Below are 25,087 nucleotides of genomic sequence, written 5' to 3'. Positions count from 1 at the left end.
GAAAAAAAATTGAAACACGGCTAAAACTTTTGAGCGACTGACGAATGCCGTTCTACTCAAGTCCAAGCAGCAAGTTGACGACAAATTGGATCCATCCTCCTCGTTGTCGTCGGCACTGGAGCAGCCGGAGAATCTTTTCCACACTCTTTCCATTTCTGCTTCTCTCATTTCCTGACATCTCCCGTACCGTAGCAGCATCTCCTCTTCCCGCTGTCATCTTCCCGCCTCCGTTTTACTTTCCTTGACTGCAATGTTCACACAACTCCCGCCGTCCCCACCCCGTGCGCACTCCCCCCTGCCCCTACTTGTCATCCGTCCTTCCACCACCCCCGCACGCTTTTGTTATCTCATTTTATTCCCGTCAAGTCACCTCCTGCGTCTTCCTCACCCTCCGCTTCACGCTCATAGCGAGCCAAGTAAAACCCTGAAAAACGCAGCAAGTCCCTTAAATCGGAGCAAGTCCACAAGTCCTTGCGTCCGTCTCTCCACGCATTGACATGTCCATCACGGTCAACAGATTGTCGCTGTGACTCATACAAGTTTGCTTTCATAGAATATCGAAAAGGGGGGCGGTGGGGGGATGACAACAATGAGTAACGCAAAATGTGTTTTCAAAGCTCCCAGACGCAAATTAGTTTTTGGTTATTTTCATCTAAATTCATAAGTATGTCAAAGAACACTTTTCTTTTCTTCCTGTTGCGACTCAAGCGCAAACAGAATTTTTTATGCTAAAATGTTTTCTCGGCAGCAAGAGGGGTGGGGTATGGGGTGGGGGGAGATCATCTCTAGTTAAAGCAGATGGTTGAAAATGTCAATGAGTTTGCATACAAAACATGATTTAAATCCAAGCTGGGAGCGCAATTTGCGAGGACATGGGTTGGAATATTTTGGGATGTTTTATTGATGTTGGTATTTTTTTAAATTCAGTTGGGTTAAATTAGATTTTGGAGTGCGTTTGTTCGTTTTGATTTGGTTGAAAATGCGTCACGTTAGTATTGTTTTTATTCCTCTTATTATTAGTTTCAGGTTTTTATAATGTACGTGGAGTATTTGCCGCATCCAATAATAATAATAATAATGATACATTTTAATGATAAAGATATTAAAAATTCACAAAGGTAAAAACAAAGGACATTTTGTCTGTAATTATAGTCAATGTATTAAAATCATTTTTTGGTGTTTTATTATTTTGTAAACAAAAATATTTTGATTTTAGATGTTAGTTAGATGCCGTTAGTTTTCGTTAACTGTAAAAACCTTGGTGAGGACTCGCCCCTACTGGCAGGGACCTTATTTTTTTATCTTATCTACGTAGTTGAATAATTCCAAGCGAATTTGAAAGCCAAACCTTCGTCAAACAACCCTAATCGCACCTTGAATTTTTAATTTGAAACTCCAACCCGAGTTTAAAACCCTAGCCAAGGTTTGGAAGTGTAAATCCAACCTCTCGTCAAATTCAAACCACCTCAGCACAAAAGATTCCATTTCCCACAAGGTCTTTCGGCAATATCAAGCGAGCGGCAATAAAACTACTTGTGAGTTTTCTGGCCTGTTTCCAGCGTGAAAAATCCCTCTCCGTGTCTCAACATTCGTCGAGCTCAGAAACGAAGCAAAGAGTCGGTCTGAGGCGCAAACAAATGATTCATCTCCTCGCTGGCCAATCGATGGCTGAGCGCCATTTAAGCAGATGTGTAAATGAGTCCAAACGAGGCAGCCTCATTTCCTGCGTGATTAGATCAGGATCTCCTCCCATACAAAGATCTTTTCATTATCCTCCTCCCTTTTATCCTCCGCCCTTTTGTCCGCAGAGCCAGGCAGCTAATAAGGCGAACCCGTCGCCCTTCTCAAGTAGTTCACTATGGGACTCGGAACGCCCTTTGTCTCGTTTACGGCTTCGATCGGGAAGAGTTTTCTTCAAACAAAAATGGGATAAAACAAAGTTGTTTCGGCCGCGATAACAAACGAGCTCGAAAACCGAGCTTGTGTTTACTGTGAGCAAAGTTGGAGTATGAAAACTCCAGTTGCAAGCGACGATGCGGTCGGAGCTCAAGAATTCCGTCTGAAATATCTGCTTCAAAATAAAATGGCGAACTCCCTGTTCGATTTCAAGCATGAGACCTTGAGACTTTTCCATGCGTCCTGTTATGACAGACATGCCCATCCAATTTCACATTGATTGGTCAAACTGGTGCAGGGGTCGTGACCGAGAGCTTCGTAGCTGCACTTTTTACTGATCTAAACTTTCAAAAACGTTTAAACTTTCCGTTCAAATTTGAAATACTAAGCCTTTTGTGAAACCTTACTCTTGCAACCTTATTTCTAGATATACACTGCAGGTTTAAATGTCTTTTTTGGATTCAGCGCTCTGAAACTAGCCAAATCCTCCTGTTCTGCTGAATCTTTTTTTTTTTAATTCATCTTTAAGCTGCCATGATGCAAATGTGCCATTTGGAACTCCCCCCCATCCTCCCCTCCCCCAACTGTCTGGTGGAAACGAAAAGTTTTAATGGCCTCCACAGACCAGAATCTGGAGGAATGTTTTTAGCACCCCGCCAAGTCAAAGAATTCTGAGTGCAAAAGTTGAGTTCTGACCGCACGCTTGCGTGCTGTGCCTATTAACGTGGCCGTTCGTGGTATTTTTGACAAGACACCGTCCTCCACGAAGGACCCAATTTGATTCTTAATGACTCGTAATAACTCACAGGCTTCGCAACAAGAGTGTTTTATCTTCAGCGAGTCGCTGTGACATTTTAGAAGAGAGACTTTTGTGTTTCGACCCAAAATAGAAGACAGATGTGCTCTGAGTTTCCCTGCAGTGTCATGATTTTTTTTATACGCCATAGAATTAAGAATACACATTTGAATTAAAGCTCAAATTCGAAACTACAATCGAATCCTCCGACTGATCACCAGAGATCACCATCTGAACCAAGCTACCTGTTTCCGATTGATTCAATCCCGAGTAGTGACTACATCATGGCTGCTTTGAACCAAAATGGCCACATTTCCAGTTCAATTTCACTCATGAGTCCTTCAGACATTATTGTGCATCATTATTACAAACATATCTCCCCAAGATTGTATTGATCTGCAAACACAGGTTTCAGTTTCCCGGGATAATGTAGGAAATGGTCATTCAAACCAAAATCTGCAACTTCCTGTTGAATTTCAGCAAATGGATCTCTTAGATTTTGTTGGGTCCTATTAAGATAGACATCCATTCTTCCATCCATCTATTTTCTGACCCGCTTCATCCTCACAAGGGTCGCGGGGGGTGCTGGAGCCTATCGCAGCTGTCTTCGGGCAGTAGGCGGGGGACACCCTGAACCGGTTGCCAGCCAATCGCAGCAGACACATAGATGAACAACCATCTGCGCTCACCCTCACACCTAGGGACAATTTCGAGTATGCCATTATCCTTCGGTGCATGGTTTTGGAAAATGGGAGGAAACCAGAGTACCCGGAGAAAACCCACACAGGCAAGGGGAGAACATGGAAACTCCACACAGGATCGAACCCGGTAACTCTGCACTGTGAGGTCGCCGCGCTAACCACTGGCCCACGAAGCCGCCCTACGATAGACGTGTCCACCCACTTTCATGTTGATTGCCGATACCGGTGTTGGCAGACAATATATGCTGAATTTACTGGGGATGTGACTGGCTACGAAATGGCTGCTTCAAATTGAAATGGAGAACTTCTGTTGGAAAGTTTTTCTTTGTGTGTGTGTGTGTGTGTGTGTGTGTGTGTGTGTGTGTGTGTGTGTGCCCAATTTTGTGTCGAACAATGAAACTGGTGCTGGGGGCTATTTATTCATGTAACTTATTTTACACACTCCAAAACACTGCTTCAAAACAAAATGGCCGCTTTCTGTTCAAGAGCCCTTGAGATTTTGCCGTTATGATACAGATGTCCATGTAATTTCATGTTGATTGATGACGCTGGTGTCGCGGTCTGGATTTTTGGTTGGTTGCCTCCAAGCAAAACGCATGGACGCATCTCGAACATGGATCTTTAAGACTTTTTCGTGTGTGTCCTGTTACGATATCCATCCAATATTGGGGCTAATCGATGAAGCAGGATGTCAGCAGGGTGATTTATTTTAGGACACCCGTTTCATTTTTAATAACTCCTAATAACTCACAGCCTTTTGTAATTGGAGCGTTTTATCTTCAGTACGTCACTGTGACATTTTAGATGGGAGCCTTTTGTGTTTTTACCCAAAATAGCAGACGGACCCGCTCCAAGTTTCCTGCAGAGTCATGAAAAAAAAAAAATAAAGAAAGAAAATGGAAATGTCATAGACAATAGTGGCGCTTTAGCGCTGTTTCTACATGCATGGTTTCCAATTTTACATCTGTTCAGTGTGCTTTGCTGGCACCGTCCTTAGATTATGTTTACAGGCCCACAAACGCGTATTCACTCGCCGCCTGTACCGATTGCATTGATTGTCGACTATATTCAGAATCTGAGCATGCACGCAACATTTTTCAGCGAGTGGCTCCAATCCCTGGAGGATCATTAGCAGTTCTGATTGCTTCTGTCGCTAGTTTGCTGCCTCTTTATTTTGCTCCCAAGGAACTGCGTCCGCATTCCTGCTTTGGATTTGAACCCGGAGAGTGTGGGAAAGTGGTCCTACTTTATTGTTTTTATTCATTCATTCATTCATTCATCTTCCGAGCCGCTTGATCCTCACTAGGGTCGCGGGGGTTGCTGGAGCCTATCCCAGCTGTCTTCGGGCAGTAGGCGGGGGACACCCTGAATCGGTTGCCAGCCAATCGCAGGGCACACAGAAACGAACAACCATTCGCACTCACATTTATTTATTTATTATTTAGTGCCGCACAAGGGCGTACGATGTGAGAAGTTTCCAGAAAATTGGCAAATCTAATATGTAATGGTGTTTGTTTGACAACATTATACCAAATACTAGTGGGAAAAAGAAACCAACCTGATAACAGGATAAGCTGTCCACTGCAGTAACCGCTGTCTCTGAAAGGGTGAATGCTAACAATCATGACCATTTATGTTGTGGCGCTTTAACCCTTTAAGGAACGGGTTGAAAACCAGTTGCGCAACGACATGTACACTGACAAGATAACAGTCCTCACATTCATGTATCCAACATCCTCTGCATGGAATCACTAATATTAGTGCTGCACTGATGAGCCGAGAGAGTTCTGCGTAGGTCACACCTCAATTGGATAAGACTGGCTGCTCAAGTGTAACTCCTAATGCCACAACGAAGAGCCTATCTGCTTGTAAGACTGTCTCCATGTGGCCAAGGTGGCCACAGCAGAATAAGTGGCATTAAGTTTATGCGATGCAACAACAAAAAATCTAATTACAGGTACTCTGTTTTTTTATAAAGTACAATATTATTTTTGGATCAAGGGTCCACTTTATGGCCCGGTGGGCAAGTGGTTTGATCGTTGACCTCACAGTGCAGAGGTCGTGGGTTCGAACCAGGCACCGGCCTTCCTGTGTGGAGTTTTCATGTTCTCCCCGTGCCCGCGTGGGTTTTCTCCGGGTACTCCGGGTTACTCCCACATTCCAGAAACATGCATGGCAAGCTCCTTCGCCTCCCACAGACGAGCTCAATTCTTGTCCTTTAAAACATCAAAAACATATCACACCAGCCATCATGTGAGCTATTTGATGGCAGAAGAATGAGAAGCTTGCAGTGAGACGATATCCACGCTTGACTTTTGTTTGAATAGTGGTGGGGTGAATAGAGACGACGACTGAGTAGAAATACCAAGGTGACGCTGTTGCCAAGGAGACCGCAAAACGGTTTGCATATTGTATAAAATGTGCACTGAAAGCAATGTTCTCTTTTTCAACATGAATACAACTGACAGGAGTTTTATGATAAGTGAACTCAAGAGAAACCTTTTGATGATTTGGAATTTGACCTAGAAACTGTGGCAAAACTTCAAAAGTGCTTCAGAGTCACAGAGTGAAGGCTTTTTTTTATACAACTTTTGGACAACTAATGGAATATTCTTTTCACTTCCTATCGCTGTCCGAACACCTTTTGTCCAAAATTCTTTTTTTTTTCATTTATTCACTTCCTGAAGGTGTCCCAATAATTTTCTCCGCATTGTCATTGTTTAGAGGTGTCCCAATATTTATGTTAAATTTTTCATTTCCTGTAGGTGTAGCAAAACATTTGTCCAAACTCCATACTTTATTCAGTTTGTCCACATTTCACTCACCACCTTGTTACCCAAGACATTTTTTTCACTGTAGCTTTCTGAAAATGTATATTTCCTTCACTTTTTATGTTCTTGAAGTTGTCCTAATTCATAAACATTTTCCCTTTCTGGAGGTTTTCAAATATCTATCTACTTTTGTCCACATTCACTTCTCTTTTTCCTTTTACACACCCTCCCCTCCCACTTTTTCCATTTTTGGGGGGTGTTCAAATTTTTTTATATAAGCACCAATTTTCATTCTTAATCTTCTCATTGTTTTTTTTTTAAATCCACATTTTCTGTCCCCCTGAAATTGTGTCCAAATTCCTCGTTTATTTACGGCTTTTAGGGGTGATGGCCAAACTCCACATCTTTCGTTGTAGGAGACCACATTACTTCCCTTTCCTCTTCCTGCAGTTGTCCCAATACTTTTGTGCTGTGTTTTCTTCATGACCCACACTCATACCTGTCAACCTTTCGGAGCGCTAACCTGTATAAACTACCAAAAAAATCCTTATAAAGAGCAAGAAATCCTTATAACATACCAAAGCATTTTATATGTCAAAATAATGGCAGAAAAAAACCCGCGAAATTTTCAATGATATTTATTGTAGATCTCCATAATACAATGTCTGGTTAATGTAATGCAATGAATACTCTGCTGTTTTCAACTAGGAACCACGTGATTTACAGGAAGGTTACCAGAAATGAAAGCATTCGAGTAGACCATCACCATTCTGGGCAAAAGCAAATGAAACTACCTGTTAGGGGGAAAAAAAAGGACATTTTCAGAATCCGTATGATTTGTGCGATACGGCCATAAACGTAAAATTCACCACAATATCCGTATGAACTATGGCTAAACCGTATGAGTTGACAGGTATGCACACTAACCCCCAACTCCAGGAATGGACCATTTCTATTTCAATTACTTGTACTAAAGTAGTGTAGTATTTGATGAACGTAAACGCTGGGAGCCCAAAAGCCTGAGCGCTCATAAACACCCCTCTTTCCGACGTGTATTTTTCACAAGGTCTTTGTGGTTTTACGCCGGCGACCGAGCATGTCCTGGAATCTCCGTTATGACGCTTCAGCCTCGGCAGGGCTGCTGGATTTCGGCCAATGGGGACGGGGGGGGGGCATCATTTTTTCAGGAGGAATGGGAGTTGGGGAGTTGTGATGCTGAATCCCGGAATAAGAACTGAAGCTGACATGAATCACAGCTCGTTGTGCTCAGGTTTCATGCAAAAACTAAAAGTGGATCTCAACCCCCCCCCCCCACACACACACACACACCTCAAAGGACTATGAGACGCCGCCACCTAGCGTGCCAAATACAGCCAGGCTGCTGATTGTTACGCAAGCAGAGCAGATGTTGCAACTCCTCACGCTGAAGTGAAACTTGATCTTTCCTCACGTGTCTATGACATCAACTTAATGCCTTTGAACGCACCGCGGCGCTTGCTAAAAAGGTTAAATTCAATCCAATTCAACTCTCTTTATGTCGCGTCAATCCACAACAAGATTTCTCTCAAGGCATGTTAAACATGGAGCAAATGTGAGAATTGCTCAAATCAGTGTGATGGTTAAGAATTTGAGGTGTTTTCATATATTTATGTCCAATGGGGAAAAAAGACTGAACGGTAGGTATGCTAACATATAGCAACATAATAGCCTGAGAACTGGTGAGGTAAATGTGAAAATGTGTCTTCGGTTGGGAATTTTACTGGGAAAATGTACCAGTTATGAATGAGTGAGTAAATAAACGAGGCAAATACTGTTTTTAAATGACTTTCAATTTGGGAATTTTAGGATGTAAAATGTGGAATTTTGTGGTGGGCTAATGGGGCGTGGAACATGAACATTACTTCTCAGAATGTTCTGAATGAGCTGAACATTTTGAAGTTGGAATGGTATGAATCATCTCAGAAATAATTATATGTATATATGAAATGTATATGAAATAATTCTATGTATTCTGACTAATTTCCCCATTGCGGGACAAATAAAGGGATATCTTATCTTATCTTATCTTATCTTATCTTATTTGCAGAATTTAATCTTGGAAAACGTGGGCTTATCAAGAAGGTCAGAATCATAAATAAGGTCACCATATTGGAGTTGGATTGGTTTGATTCTGTTTGGAGGAAATTGTCTCCAATAATTTGATAAATTTGACGTGGAAAATGTGGAATGTAGAAAAATGAGAGAATGTGGGGAATGGGGAAAATACTCTGCAACATGTCACGAATTAACTCACCATTTAGAAGTTTAAAGAGGTGAGAACTATGTTAAAGATATAAAATATGTCCTTTCGTTTCAATGTGACTTCTTTTCACAAAGAAAAACATGTGGAAAAAGTGTGAATTTTGAGATATGGGGAGGAAAAAAAGGTTCCCTGATTCCCGAAGGAGCTGAAGATTTTCATGTTGGAATGACTAGAATCATATTTGTGTCTCTTCAGCATTCACAAAATGATGCATCAATAAATTCCATGATTGCACCTATAACTATGTTAATTACATGTTTTCATTGTGGGGGAAACAAATGGAATGCCAGTGGCAAAAGACCCTCACTTTTGTTTTTATATTTCCCTCCTAAATGTGGAAAGTAATTAAAAAAAAGTGACCAACATCAGCCCCCAAACATTGAGTCAGCAGAAAAATGGGATGCGTCGGCAACCAAAACAGCTTCTCTGCATTCCTGCGGCGGCATCTTAAGAAACGTTTTAGTCAAAAGGGGGTAAAACACACACACACACACACACACAAACACACACGAGCCGTGCCCTCCTAATGAGATCAAGATGGATTACATGGCACGCTGGTTGGCCCGCTATGTAAAAGGGCAAATTTTAATCTGGTTTGCCACCTCGTAGAGAGGCATTCAAGTAATCGCGTTAGCCATCAGGCTCCTCGTCTCCACTTCAGTGCATTACTGACACGCGTGAAACTTAACCCCGTACTTTGCAATATAAAAGAGCAGCCGCGACGTAATCTATGTGTGCGCGAGAGAGAGAGAGAGAGAGAGAGAGAGAGAGAGAGAGAGAGAGAAAACATTCCAGCAAGACGGACTAAATGAAGTCAAAGGGAATGGGACTGTAGTTTGTGGTCGATAGCACCTGATAGCGTCGGCTCTTTAATTCAAAGCCTGATGGAGCATTCGAGCAGCACGCACTTCCAATTAAGTGTCAATCGATAAAGTGTCAATTGCCTTGAAAATGTGTTCATGCAGACAAAAAGGCCAAAAGGAGAGAAATCAACATGGTGGTGCCTTGACATCAGAGTTAGCACGCCGTCACTCAAAATACGTCTAGCTGAAATCGTCTTTCCCCATTGAAATGAATGAAAACACTCTTAATCTGTTTTTTAAAAATGACAACCTTTTTTTTTAATAAGATGAATGAATATCTCCAATGTTGTATTTTATAAAAACATAGTCAGAACAATTAGCACACCTTGGCCACCATGGGGCAGTATACTAGACACACAGAATTAGATTTGATCGTGTAACAAGTTGATGGTTGCAACCAAACTTCAATAATACGAGGCATTTTTCGCAGAGGATAAAGAACAGATCCGTGAGTATATTGGAAAGATTCGTCCGTATGTGGTTTTACGACATGCGTACACATGGAAGGCTTTTGAGTGGTCAAGTAGGATGGCAAAATAACGACCATGAACACCGCCCCGCCTATAAATATTCATTAGCCGGTAGCATGTTGTCAGTGGGCTAAAATGATTGCAAAGGAATTAGCATAATGAAGCATTATCTATGCTAATGTCCATCTGTGGGTCCACGCGTGCGTCAGCTATCATGCATCTTATAATTGTGTTGTGAGGAAGGAAAGATATTTATGATGAATGTTTGCATTTTTACACTGAAATGAGACCATGTGAAGAAGAAGAAGTGAAAGTGGACGTGTTCTTCTGTCTTTTTCCACAAATGTTTGCTGATGACATGAAAGCCAAAGCAAAAAAAAATTGAAAGGCGTGTCTTGTGCAAGAAAAAAGGAAGAAAGATAAATTACAGTACTTGGAAAAGAGTCCATTAAATTCAAAGGAGCAGAGAGGTTAGGTTACAAAGTCAGGTTTTCAGTATGGGTGCCATGATTTCAAATTGGTTTTAAACTTGGGTTAGGGTATGGACAAGGCCAGTGGTCTCCAACTGAGGTTTCAAAGAAGAGTTTCAAGCGAGAATTGGGATTTCAAAATGGGTCCATGTTTCAAAATAGTCTTTCAAGTCTGACACTGGAGTTCAAAAGTCGGGTTTAAAGTTTGTGTTATGGTTTTGAGCAAGGTCAAAGGTTATAAAACAGGACCAGGGTTTTAAACAAGGATTAGGGACTCAAATTAGGGTTAGCAATTAAGTGTTTCAAGCAAGGGCAATGTTTTCAACCTAGGGTTAAAGCTTGGGCTTCAAGACAGGCTGTGTTGTTTGAAATTGGGATTTCGCGCCAGTCTTTTGGTTTCAAAGTAGGGTTTCAAAACAAAGTACTGTAGGTGTTAAGATTGGTTTAGGTTTGAAACAGCAGCAAGCGTTTCAAATGAGGTTTAAAAATAAGGTTTTACCGTATTTTCACGACTATAAGGCGCCATTAAAAGTCTTAAATTTTCTCCAAAATGGACAGGACGCCTTATGGTGCGGAGCGTCCTTTATATGCGCTGAGTTCCAAAATCTGACTGACAGCCGACACGCCGTTTATATAGAGAAAAGGCGGAAGTGACTGTGAAAGAAGTCGGCCAATCAGGGAAGGGTGGGCGTGTATATATACATATATGGAGAGGGAGAGAGAGAGAGGGAGAGAGAGGACAGACAAGCTAGTCCGCCAATGGTGAAGGGTGGGCGTGTACGTGGACGCCTCAAGCCAGTACCAACACTTGTATAGCGTGTGGCAATGTGCATTGTTGCAAAACAACTCCGGTTTTGGTTTCTAAGAACCCCTGAAAATAAATTCGACAAAGAGACATGCCTACGAAGCTCAGTTAAAACTTAAAGCCACCGGTTATGCTTTTGGCATGCGTGACCATCTCACAGCAGCGGTGAAAAATCAAGTCAAGCAAATGAACTCTGAGCTTGCCGTTATTCCCGGAGGCTTGACTAAAGAACTCCAACCGCTGGACATTGGCATCAACCGGGCGTTCAAAGTAAAGTTGCGAACAGCATGGGAACAATGATCGATGGCAAACACAACTTTACAAAGAGAGAGAGGCAGCCCTGGGCGAGTTACGCCACAATACGCAACAACGAGAGGGAACGCGGCGTTTTTGATGGATTACGGTACTTGCACAATTGTTCAATTCTTTCGACACACACACGCGCTGCCACCATGTTTCGCTCTGTTCTTTACTTTCAAATGTGGGAAAGCTTCACACGAGAGAAATTTTGACTTTGCTGTTGCTACTCCTTCTTTCCGCTCGGCAATGCGTAGCAACTCACACTAGCATGTGATGCATTCAATGACAACTGGGATGTGCAGTCCTCTGCTTCTGATACAGAGGATGAGGACTTTGATGGATTTCTGGGTGATGATTGATCGAAAAACGTGAGAACATTGTACGATGGCTAAATAAAATACACCCAAACTCAGTTCTGCTTTCGTTGCCTTTTTAAAAACGTGTTTTTATCTTATCTGTATGTCTTGGCATGCTACCGTATGCTTCAAGCTAACGTGTTAGAGTGCGCGCATGCATGCCGTATGTTTAAGCTGGCGTATGTTTTACCACTGTAAAACTGCGGCTATTCGTACGATGCGTCCTGTGTATGTGTAAAATACAGAAATGTCACGCATTAATGAGACTGCGGCCATTAGTACGATGCGTCGAATAGTCGTGAAAATACGGTACTCCTGCGTTAGGGTGTTAAATAAGGGTCATGTGTTTTAATTTGGGGTTAGCGTTTGAAAAAAGGACTGGGATTTCAAAGTAGTGTTTCCACACCGGTTTGCAGTCAAAACAAAGGCTTGTGTTTCAAATTGTGACGTACAGAGCATTGTTAGGGTTTCGAGCCATTTATTAGATTGCCGATGATGTCACGTAACTGACATGGGCAAGAGTTTCAACAACCAAATTAGCTTTTTTGTTTGGTTTGGTTTGGGTGAGGCCCCGGAGGAGGTCCAACACACCCCTAGAATGACTCACGAGGCGGCTGACTTGGATCCTCGCCACGCCGGATTGGGAAGGAATGGCGTGACTCACAAAGTACGCGTCGGCATGGCGATGGTCAACATTGCGGTGAATGAAAAGATCACGTGCGGCTGAGATGACTCGAGTCTTGCGAACCCTCGAGGAAAGGGAAAGAAGCGCGCCGCGCGGCAGCGAAGCAATTTCATGCAGGTGTTGCCTTCGGGGAGAGTCTGAAGCCACAGCTTTCCTCTCAAGCCAAATGATGGTGTGATTAGCTGGTCTGCTGACATCTTTAGAATTAGTGTGCATTGAGCAATTCCCAAAACTCAACCCTCCCTCGTTCATCTAAATCAGATGTTGCCTTCGGGGGATATTATGAAATCACACTTTTCCAGTCAAAACAATGAAGTGATTGTTCCCACAATTATATCGACAGTATCTGTCTTGTCTGTCTTTTCATTTATTGAGTCAGATGTTGTTTTCATGCACATTCAGACATTGCAGGTGACCTTTGACACAAATGTTATTTGTAGTTCTGTGACACTTCGAACTATGAAACAACATAAACAAGACTGAGAATGAACCTTTGATGGCTAAAAAAAGAAACCATTTATTTATCGATTTACAGTGGACTCCAGTATATTTATGATTTACCTGTCAGCCAATTTTTCATTCCCATTTTGAAATCAGAATTCAACTTGTCACTGTCGGGTGCCTCATTTTCTTCCCGGCTCTGCTAGAAAAACGGATGGAAATTATGAATGCTAAATGCCTGTTGAATATGTCCCCTTCGAGGTTTGAAGTTCAAATTATCTGTAGTCAGACAATCCGGAATCACGGTTTGACTTTCCCCCCTCTTGAAATGATTTAGTGTGAAATGTGAAGGACTGAAATTCAGTCGAAACACATTTCCCACAAGAACGATCAACAACAGAGGAACCTGTGTCAGGGCGTTGCGCTCGAAAGAGACAATCAAGGAGATGAGCCAGTCTGCTGAACCTCCCTTTAACAATGTTTCGGGGAATAAATCACTGCATACAATTTTATTCCTCTTTCTGGCGATTTTTTTTCCCAGTGCGGTAACATGAGGTTCACGGCGTATTGATTTGATGATTACACCCTTGGAAGCTGAATTACACTATATGTTGACCTATCCATTTAGCGAGTCAGATGTCGCCTTTAAGGTCAGTCTGAAATTACATTGTCACCCCCCAACAAGTGCATGATTGCTTTTAAATGTCCTGTAGTGTTTCCCTCAATTAACTATTTCCTTTGTTTAACCAGGTAAGTAAGCAAACGAGAACAGTTTCTCATCGACAATGCCGACCTAGGCACATTTTTCAATTTTGGGTTCAGCGTCTTGGAGATTTTCAAAGGTTTTCAACATAATACATCATAGAAACCACAATAGAAGGTACAGTGGCCGTTAAGGAACCTAACCTCAAATGTGACATTTCCCGCGTGCTGGCCCCTCGCACTTTTCGCTATGCGACTGATCTGAGCATTAAAAAGTCTTTAGTGAGGCCGTAAAACAAAGTGAAGAATTCACTTCATGCCGCTTTTTACACGCCTCGTTTGTAGAAATGTTCATGTTTTTATTGTTATGGTTCCGCTTTGTCCCGTCAGCTCCATTAGCCTCACGTTGTTTTATGTCTCTCTCTCTCTCTCTCTCTCTTTTTTTTTAACTGTCTTTTTAAAAGCCTGTCATCAAACTTTAGACGTGTGCCCGTTTGATTTACGTGTGAAAAAGATCCACCAACGTCATGCGATCTTTCCATCACATGGACGAGGAAGAACCCAACTCGCTCTTCTTCCTCTTCCTTGAAGAATTCCTGATGATGACGATGTTGCAGCATTATACCTCATGTTCTATTTTAATCACAGCAGTTAATTTCCTGACTGCCCCTGGGGACGCAAGGGAGAGATCATTGCGGTATTTTTAAACCTGTGGTGCGTTTTTTCCGACTTTATGGTGGCTGGTGATTAATGCTGATGAGCAGAATTAGTAGAATTGATCCGAGAAGGCAAGAGCCAATCCGATCGGGAGACAGTGGAGTCATGTTGAGGTGTGTAGAGAATCACAGTGGGTTAGGGTTTCAAGCCAGGCTGAGGCTTTCGAAGACTGAGCTAAGAGTTTGAAGATAGAAATAGTGTTTCAAAACAATTGGGTTTCAAGAGAGGGTTAGTATATATACTGTACTGTGTTACCATGTACTGGTAAGAGTTGGCGCATCAAAGTTGGGTTTTATGCCAGGGTCAGGCTTTCAGGCCTGTGTTATTATTAGTTGGTGGTTTGAGCACGGGTCAGATTTAGGTTTGTAGACGAGGGATGGTGTTTCGAACTTAACCAGGGGTTATGTTGAGAAATTTGAGTGAGCTGCAAGGTAGGCGGTATGTAAAAGTGTGACCAGAAGCCTAAGGTGAACATTTCAACAATGTATAGGTCGTATTTTGAAGTTCGCCGGGTTCCACCTTCCTCCAAATAGCCACCGGTTTGCTAACATGTACAATCTTAAACGTGAAAAGGGCGATTCTGGTTGGTGGGGGGAAGTACATGAAGCTCCACGCCCCCCCAAGTCGTTCAAGTTAAAATATGTACAAAAGTGACACGTGAAGATTCGCTACGTGACAACTTGGGAAATTTTCAACTGAGATGGAGAATCAGTGGATCGATGAAAAAAAACCTGATCTTTATTCAATGACATTTTTATGTCTTATTTTCCTCAATTACATACGCAACTTAATTGAAAAAAAAATCACTGCTGTTCAGTGCTGTACATGGAGTAAAAATAAGACATACAAAAACAAAGATAGAATAGAGACACTACTTTATTTTATATTTTTTTTTAACTGAACATTAAAATGTATTCTCAAAATTATACTACTGCATTTTTCAAGAAATATGCATATTCTGTAAAAAGACAATTTTTTTTACATTGCGACTAAAATCTAGTCATCCTTTTGATGTGGCCAGATTACTCTACAGTCCATTTATTAAACAACAACAACAACTCAAGATTGAATCACTGAATCCAGTAAAATAAAGCCTTTAATCATCCTCCAGCTATTCAGGACTGCACACGCGTACAAACCTTCCAAAGTACGAAAAAGTAAAATCTCATTTGCTTTAATGAGTGGAATAAATTCCTGACTGTTTTCCCGTCATGCGTGCGTCCGCCGCCTCCCCATCTTCCCACTTTTACTGTACCGACGAGACCCCGAGAGTCAAGTCTGTAATTGAGACACATTAACACGTAACACCTAACAGACCGGCTCAATTACCACAATGGCTAATAAAATTATATTGGAGCAGGAGGAAGCGGGAGGAAGCGGGAGGAAGCTTCATTACGGGAACCACCAGCTGTGTTCCTTTTTTTCCCCCCTCAACTCTCAGTTTTAAATAAAGTTCACAAATGCTGCCAGGACAAATTTGTAATCTTACAAGAATAAACTTGTATTTTTGAGAGATTCCTTTTTGAAGGAAAATCTTATGAGAAGGAACTCAACTGATATTGAGACAAATAGGTCGCATTCTTAAAATCCATCCATCCATATTCCGATCCGCTTTATCCTCACAAGGGTCAAGGGGGTTTCTGGAGCCCATCCTAGCTGTCTTCGGGCAGTAGGCGAGGGACACCCTGAACCGGTTGCCAGCCAATCACAGGGCACACCGAGACCAACAACCATCCGCGCTCACACTCACACCTAGGGACAATTTAGAGTGTTCAATAAGCCTCCCATGCAGGTTTTTGGAATGTGGGAGGAAACTGGAGTACCCGGAGAAAACCCACATGGGCCCGGGGAGAAACTCCACACAAGAAGGCCGGAACCGGGATCAAACCCACAACCTCTACACTGTGAGGTCGATGCGTTCACCGCTGGCCCTACATTCTTAAATATATATATATATTTTTAATGGATGCTTCATTTCCATTTTGTTCAGGTTTTTTTTACAAGGAAGAAACAAATCTTACAAGAATGTAGCTCAATCTTAGAAAAATCTTACAAGAAAAAGTAATTTTTTGAGAATAACAAAATTCAGAAGAGAGTTGGGTTTTTAAAAGGAAACTCATGGAAGAAAATGCTTTCTCTCAACTCTCAACTCAATTTTATCGAGCACTTTAAAACAACCATCCCTGTATACAAAGTACTGTACATGGAGCAAATATCACATAAACAGCAATTAAACAACAAATTAATAACAAAGACAGTACAAAGCACCAAACAGTAAGACTAAGATCAAGTCTGAGTCATGCCGTGTCAAATGCTATAGAATACAAATTAGTTTTGAGACGAGTTACAAAAATGGACAGCGAGAGGGCTTGCTGAATGTTCAGTGGTAGGTTATTCCAAAGAGAGGGACCAGCAACGGAAAAGGCTCGATCCCTTCTGAGCTTCCGCGTAGTTCTTGGTACTTCTAATAATGTCTGGTCCACAGACCTGAGGTGCTGGGCAGGTGTGTAGGGCGGATGACTTCAGAGAGGTAAGGCAAGGCCATTTAATGATTTGCAAACAAATACATGTAATAGGATCTTAAAAAGAGTTCTAAAATGTATCGGGATGCCAGAGTCTGAGTTATGTGCTCCCTCTTACGAGTACCAGTCATCAGAGATGGGGACTTTACAACTTGCGTTGTGCTGTTAATAGCCTCTATAGAAAATTCAGTGATACACTCTGGCCTTGTGATTTTATGAGTCAATTCTCCTAAAATTGCTACTATCGGTTGTTAACCACTTTTTTTCCATGTAGCATTGCATAACTCTGCTTGAACAGACTGTGTCGCCTGTTTGTGTTAATTAGCTGCTTCTTGTGCCTCAGACAACAACGCTGCTACCAGTTTCATCTTTCCATTTTCCCCACGTTATTTGATGCAAATAATGCAAGTAATTGGTACTACTGTGGCAAAACCATTGACAAATAATCACCATTGTATCATTACTGTGAACAGAATTAATGTAATCCCATAAATATAGAAAATTGCATCGAATGCAAGAGCAGCGAATGGGTGCGGGAGGGCAACAATGCGCTATTTTTGTTATTCTGTGTAAAATCGTTGTTGCATGGCTGCAATTTTTAGATTTAAGTACATTTGGCGTCTCACACTCGTTGACCTCAAAAGATGTGTCGATTAGTTAGGTTGTGGCTCCCCCTACAGCTGAATCCAAGTGCGGTCCGTGCATCCAATGTCATTTTCTGACAATTCATGAACATTTTCTGAGGGTTTTAGTCAACATGATCCAAGTATTTAACTAATTTTACTTTATTTATTATACAATTATGATTCATATTAGTATACTATTTATTGGTCCAAAACTCCACATTTTCACTTCCTTTAGGTGCCCTGATAGTATTTTTTTTTTACAATCTGTATTTTTTTCACTTGTTACTTTCTATAAGTGTCCCCCAAACTTTTGTCGAAACTCCACGTTTTTTCACTTTTCTTTCAAATTGTCGTCCCAATACATTTGTTGAAACTCCACATCTGCACTTTTTATTTTCTCTTAGCCCCTGATAATTTTGGACCAAACCCCACGTTTTCACTTCCTGTTAGTGTCACAGTACTTTTGACTACATTTTCTCCACTTCTTACTTCCTGCAGGTGTCCCGATGCTTTGGTCTAAACTCGCCATTTTCTGTAGTCTCCACAATACTCTCAATACCTTACCCCAAATTTTGAGATATCTTCATTTTCTAGTTCCTATGTGTTCCCCAGTACTTTTTGTCCCCATAACCATTTCACATTTCATTTGGTACTAGTAGTTCTTTCCAGACTCAACAATGTCACTTCGTGTTGGTGTCCGAACACTTTTGTCCACGTCCTCACAATGTTTTCACTTAGCATAACAGTTCAAATCCTTTTGTCTTTGTACTTGCGGCACACAAAACTTTGGGGTCACGCACTTGAAATAAAGTGTCCGTTTTTGTTTTGAAGCAGAATGAAACCCACGCTCCAACTATAAAGATAAATTAAGTTCACAGTCGAGTCCTCTAATTGGCTGTCGGCTTCCATCTTGTGCCAGCCGTAAGGAAATGTCGTACATTTCTGCAATTTTGCCGGACCGCGAGCACATCTTGTTCCACTCTGGGTGTTATTGACTCAACTAACTATCGGGGACAAGAAGTGCCTTCCAGTGTCCATCATTTGATGTGGTCGCCGTTGCGAGCCGCGACTGGAGAGATGATTGAGGGCTTTAAATTAGAACACGTGGCCTTCGGAGAAATGTTATTGAAGACTCATTTTGTTTCCGTTCCGTACTAAATGGATCCCAACAGCACTTTGTTTACGTTTGGCGAGGACGGGGCGGGCCAGCATGAAGGACGAGGATTAGCTTGGTTGACCACGGGGCAATAAACGGGAATATACAAGAGCTACGCCTTCGTCTCATATCAATTATCCTCATCCAAATGAAATGAAATGACTTAAATCATTTGCAGCTCAGAAAAAAATGGTATGAAGACAAATAACTTTGTATTGTATTAAAACAGCAAATACAGAAAGGATGACTCGAGTAAGTGGATTTTTTAAAGTTGATATTTCCCCTAGAGGGCGCCACTTGACTACACTACGGGCAGAAGACCCTCCATCGATCCATTCTCGGAACCACTTATTTTGTTTTCTTTTATTCTCGTTTTACTTGTCATAAAGGAGTGCTGTACTTCCACCGAGGATTCATGGCTGTCTTGTGTGGCGTCTCTCTATTATCAAGTTATGAAGGCACGCTCCAAAAAGCAACAAAAGCAATCAGTGCGAAGCATCAGTACCCTACGCAACAATCATGTCATAGAAGGACTGAAACTGTTTTTATATATCTCATTGGGACCATCATATTTGATTTCAGATGAAAATAGCAGCATGAAAAAAGCAACACACCAGTTTGACGGGCGGGTGTGAGAGGAGGAGTGTCTGGAGTCAACAGGTGCAGAAATTAAAATGACACCTGTCCCAGCATCATGGCAGCTCCTGCTCAGGTAACAACAGGTCAACTGTTGTTAATGACCTTGTTCTCAAATCATCCATGATCCCTTTTTGCACTTTGGCAGCATGTTGTGCTCCCTTTAGCCTGCAATTAAAGCTGACACCCTGTCCATCAAAGGGCCGGGCAGGTTTGGACCAGCAGTGCGCTAAATCGCTTTCAAAGGGTGACGATTTACACCATGTGTGGTTTATTCTGTCATTGCTCCGGGGAAACCAAAATGGCACAATGGACAGATGAAATATGGCTAGCTCAAAAAAATGAACACATTTTCAAAAATGACTTACAGCAATCCACTTTTTTTTGTTTTTTTTAAATACCGCTTTAGGTTGCGGGAGTCCCAGCTGACTTTGGCCAAGAGATGTGGTACACGTTGGCCTGGTCACCAGCCAATAATCAGACCACATACAGAAAACCACTATTCACACTCACGCCTATGTACAATTCTGATTCTTTAAAAGGGGTTAACATGTGTCTTTGGAATACGAGAGAAAAAAACTCAGAGTACCTGCAGAAGCCCCGGAGATCATGCGAAGGCCACGCAGGGAGGCTGGACCCCATACCAGAACACGGAAACTCAAAACTGTGATGCAGACATTCTCGTCACTCTTCTACCATGCTGCCAAAAGAAAAGAATCATTACATTCAAAAATTCATTGTTGACAAGACAAAAAAGAATATTAGTCTCTTCAAAGTAATTTAATGTAAAATATAGCCCAAATTTTAGGACTGGTACCACTAGTGGTACACCAACTCACTAGTGCTATGCATAGGGCAAAAAATATATCACTGTTAAAGCACAGTTTAGTTATATTAATTTTTTTGGTATAATTTCCTATATTTAGGTGCAGTATATTTGTTCAAACTGTGCAGTGTTGCAGTGAGTTTCAATAATATGTTCATGAACACAGAAACGACTACAACTTTGTATTTTAATGTTTGTCATGATGGTGGTGAATGCAGGGTTCAGATTTGTTATTATTATTATTTTGAAGATAGCATTTGGTGAGGTTGACAAGTTCTCCTCATTCGTCCCGGAAGCGCCTTTATTGAAGTCAGAAGTCATTTCATGTCATGTTCGGAATGAAACAAGTCGCACCCCCTGTTCGATGCAACCGGTCAATGTGTTTCCCTAGGCAACAAATTCCAAGTCAGACATTAAAATGTGCATCGTAAAGTGAAAAAAGACTCGACTTACGATATAATATTTCGAACTGAGCGAAGCCTGCCCGGCTAACTATCTCGCAGCCAGTTGAGAAAGTCAGCAATCAGCGTCGTCGAGCCCAGCGATAATTGTGGACTTTCAAGCTCGCCAACTGCTCGCCGAGCCAACGGGCTTTTCTGGAGGCAACTCACTTTGCATCAATACAACGTCGAGCGGCCATTTCGGGACTAATTGGACCAAATTTGATGAACGCCGACGTCGGCCGAAACTGAATGACGACAAGACAAATTTTCAGGTAATTGACAATGCTTTAAAAATGTCTACCCTGTTGTTGTATGTAAATTTGGCAACATTAATTGGGGCATAATGTTGTGGAACGGTTTCAAAATGAACAATTTTGGGCAGGAACAAAAGTTCCGGTCTTCGTTTTTTTCGGACACGTTGGAGGGCAGCGTCATTCCGGTCAATCGTGCTTCCTCCCTCTGGTTGGTTTTTGCTCAAAGGTTGTTATAATGAGCTCATTGGGATACTGCTTAAAACAACTTTGAAAATGTGCTTTTAATTAACAAAATATGGTTATATGCCCTTGAGGAAATCCTAGTGCCACGTTCCATCTATCCATGCACGCATCTCGAAAGTACAAACATTAAAATGCCGCCAGAAAATATAGTGGCAAGGTTTTACATCTTAAAAAAGAACAACACACATTGAGTGTAGTTAAGTTAAATACAACTGAACTGTTCAATCGGTAATGGAAGCCAAGCAGAGCGACAGAATATAGGATTACAATCTCAAAGAAAGTGTCTTTGTACAATGTAACGCAGCGGAAGATGGCCACCTTTTCCTTGGAATGATGTTGCTGCGCTAAAGTTGTCCTTGCCCGGATGTACAGATGGTGCCGTTTTATAAAACAAAAGCACCAAGCACCATGGATTAGTTAATCTTCCCATTTCTCGGGATGTTGCTTTGCACAATGCACGTACCGGGACTATTTACACCAACTGGGGTCATGCCTTCAGCGTCCTCTTTCACGCCCACCCTTCCCACTTTAACATGCGCATCCTGTCCTCCGTTAGGTCTGCCTTTGCTCTATACAAGCAATGTTGTCGGCACAACATCAGTCAGTCAAGCGAACCCCTCATCGAAGTCACAAAATAGCATTCGCAGATTTTGGAACTTGGCGCATACACAAGGCGACTCGCATTATTAGACGCCCTGTCCATTTTGGAGAAAATTTAAGACTTTTATGTGCGTCTTATGCTCGTGAAAATACGGTACATGAAATTGCTCCCTTGTCCAAATATGGATGGACGTTATAATCTGGTTGAAAACATAAAAATTTAGCTGTCAGTTTTTTCAAAAGTCAGTGACATCTCCTGGATGTATGTGCTGTTGAAAGCAAAACGGCAAACATGTCCTGACAGCCAGTGTTTAAGGTCTCAGAAGTTCACCGCATTTATTTTTAAACAAATTTGCCGCTGACACTTTTGGCGAGCTCCTTGAACAGTGCAAATAAAACCTGACGACGATCCAGACGTGAGTCGCTCATGACAGCTCATCTGGTCCCTCCCGCCACCGCGGAGAAACATGGCCCCGCGCGTCACGCTCCTTTTGCGTGGAGCAGGGTTCCCGTTTGGCATCCTGTCAGAACGGCCAGAGGGCAGCTGGCAGCCCGCTCGGGGGGCCACGCCAACCGCAGGACTGGACCGGCCCGGCCCAAAAAACTCCAGCTAGTTATTATATAGCCCGGCCGCCGCTGTCGCTATGCCAAAGGGCCTTGGGACACGCTAGGCTTGTGTAAATGTCAGCGGGGCGTTGAAAAGCTGCACTTATGACATTATGAAAGACTTTTTGGCCTTTAGACCCAACATTACGTTGAATTCACAAGGATCTAAAATATGGATCTGTCCAGGCTGAGAGGGACAAACGCAAACATTTTAAAGTCGGTGACTAGTTTCAAGTTGAATTAACCTCCGATTTGTTTGGGTTTGGGTACAATTTCCCTTGTAAAGTCACAGAAATAGAAATAATGAGTTCCAGGATCAGACTGTTACCAGGCATAATGACACAAACACAAATATGGTTAACCTCCGCATTATGACATTGGTGAGTGAATTCACCTAGTTCCAGACTTTTGGTGGTGGGAGGATTCATCCTGTGTTATTTGCCAAAACACTTTAAAAAGGGTGGAAGGTGTGTAGAGAAAACAGGATTTAGTGTTGGGATACCAGCGTAGAAACTCGGGCTGCCACAAACGATTATTTTGCTCGTCGACTAATCACCAACGGTAATCGCAATTAGTCGACTAATTGGATCATATCAACTTTTTTTTCTTCCTTTTTTAGAAAACAAGAATAAATTAGCCACATTCCGATGACGGGTATTAATAATTTTCATCTGTTTAACTACAGATGTAGTCCATGTTTCTGGCAATATTTTTATTGCATTGAAAATGCAGACAGAGCGGCGGGAACCACAGAGGTCGTTTTCAGAAGACAAACATAACAAAAATAATACAGACTCGTTGACGATTTAAATTAATTGTCGATGCTTTTGTTTGTCGTCATGATGAGTCGACTAATCTTGGCAAGAGGAAAATGGGTTCAACAGATGTATGAAAGTGAAAAAGGTAATAGAGGAGCCTCATGTAGTGCTTAGCTGCCATCTTGTGGTATTCTGGTATCAAGGGAATACGTTAAGTGAGTTGAGGAGCTTCATGTAGTGCTTTGTTGCCAACGTTTTATCGGGGAGATATCCGTTAGATAACTCTACACTCTTATTCGCTGACGCCACCGTCACTCACCAGGCCAGGCCCCATGTTTTGAAGGCACACGCATTCAAAGGCATTGATACGACAGTGTTGAAATGAGGATGGCCGCGTGGACAGAACTAATATCTGCACCAAACCAGCACATTTTGGATTTCTATTATGCATGAAACTTTAAAATATGCGTAAATATTGAAAAATGTACTGTATATGTTGTTTACCTTGTAGATTTGTTTTGTATATCGCAGGGGATGTTTTGGAAAGTAACCCCCATGACAAATGAGAGACTACTGTATCCCAGTCATTGAAGACGTCCATTTTTTTTCCTAATATGCCTCATTTCAGGGCATATTTGATCAGAAAGAGTTAGCATGTTTGTTCCAAAGGAAAGTGTCGGCGGCCTGTGCAAACGTGGTGTGCTTGTCAGCGATAGCAAACAAGTTGTTGTGATGGCAGGGGACACCTCAGATAAACCACCCGCCTGGTTTATATCCCTCTGACCAACAAGGAGGAAGCTCGCTCGCTATGTGTTTAGATACCCGATTGATGAATTGCAAGGACAAGAAGGTGCGGTGGAGGAACATCAGTCTCCTGAAGAGGATGTCATGAGTCATTCTCCGCCAGCGTGTGAATGCCAGACTTAATCCTCAGGAAGTCCAAGGGACGCCTACGCTGGTTAATAATCATATCCTGAACTTCTTCACTTCTCAACCGATTCAATTCACCATATTGTTGACATTCCCCTACTTCCCACATTTTTCAGTATTTTCCCTTTTCCCCAACAAGTTCAAATAGCCCAACACATTTACATTAACACATTCGCAGTAGTGGATGTTTCAATTCATCTGCAAACGAGGTTTATGTTCATCAAGCACGTTTTTCAGTGGAAGAGGCTCTCGGTGGGTAGCTTGTCTGTGATATTCAAGTTTGAAACCCGCTGCAATGGCTAACTGATCCCCATAGACGGTGGCGTTGCATTGCAAGATAAAAGTCAGGGGGTTGTCACATGTCCATTAACAGGGAGACTAATGATGACATGTTGGAAGTCGGGCGAGTTTTTATTTATTCAGTCATTCATTCATTTTCCGATCCGCTTATCCTCACAAGGGTCGCGGGGGATGCTGGAGCCTATCCTAGCTGTCTTCGGGCAGTAGGCGGGGGACACCCTGAACTGGTTGCCAGCCAATCGCAGGGCACACAGAGACAAACAACCATCCACGCTCACACTCACACCTAGGGACAATGTGTAGTGTTCAATCAGCCTGCCATGCATGTTTTTGGAATGTGGGAGGAAAATGGAATACCCGGAGAAAACCCACGCAGGCCCAGGGAGAAAATGCAAACTCCACACAGGGAGGCCGGAGCTGGAATTTAACCCGGTACCTCTGTACTGTGAGGTCGACGTGCTAACCACTGGGCCATCAGGCGAGTTTAGGCAAGTTAAATTTGAACAGAGTATGTACATGTATGTGTGTGTCGTGATTGTGAGTTCATGAAGTGAATGGCAAAATCATGGGGGGAAAACTGACACTCAACTGGAGCCACGGGGAGTCAGTGTCACACATGACATTTCCTATTGTAGTTCTGAAACTTATTATTTAGACATCAATCGGCCTTTGCTATTGTAAGGCCTGTCACGCTAAAAACAATAGCATTTGCTTCTTAAACGCAACACAAAAACATGGTCTCACCAGACCCTCAGCCAAGCCATGTTGATTCGACGATGGTACGGCCGGATGATATTCTTATCCAAAGTTGGCGTTGTTAACTACTGTGATAAAGTAGACTCGGGGGTGTGCGGGTGGTGGTGGTGGTGTCGCTGGCACTTTTAACGTGCTGAAATATAATCTATAATCCAA

The 25,087-nt window shown here is 42.2% G+C and overlaps 1 long non-coding RNA gene across 1 annotated transcript in view; it reads right to left on the bottom strand.

Moving 5' to 3' along the window:
• The window catches only part of LOC127616056 (uncharacterized), a 64,798-nt gene extending 44,027 nt beyond the window's left edge, over positions 1-20,771 (bottom strand). The window contains exons 1-2 of the long non-coding RNA XR_007967022.1: positions 20,495-20,771; positions 19,805-19,915 (exon numbers count right to left, since the gene is read on the bottom strand). This is a non-coding gene — a long non-coding RNA (uncharacterized LOC127616056). The remainder of the gene's footprint in view (positions 1-19,804; positions 19,916-20,494) is intronic.
• Positions 20,772-25,087: the final 4,316 nt, after the last annotated feature.

This window comes from Hippocampus zosterae, chromosome 15, assembly GCF_025434085.1.
Source record: "Hippocampus zosterae strain Florida chromosome 15, ASM2543408v3, whole genome shotgun sequence".
Taxonomy (NCBI): Eukaryota; Metazoa; Chordata; class Actinopteri; order Syngnathiformes; family Syngnathidae; genus Hippocampus; species Hippocampus zosterae.
The sequence above is the reverse complement of the archived record's forward strand: the minus strand, read 5'-3'. Positions and strand labels throughout refer to the sequence as shown.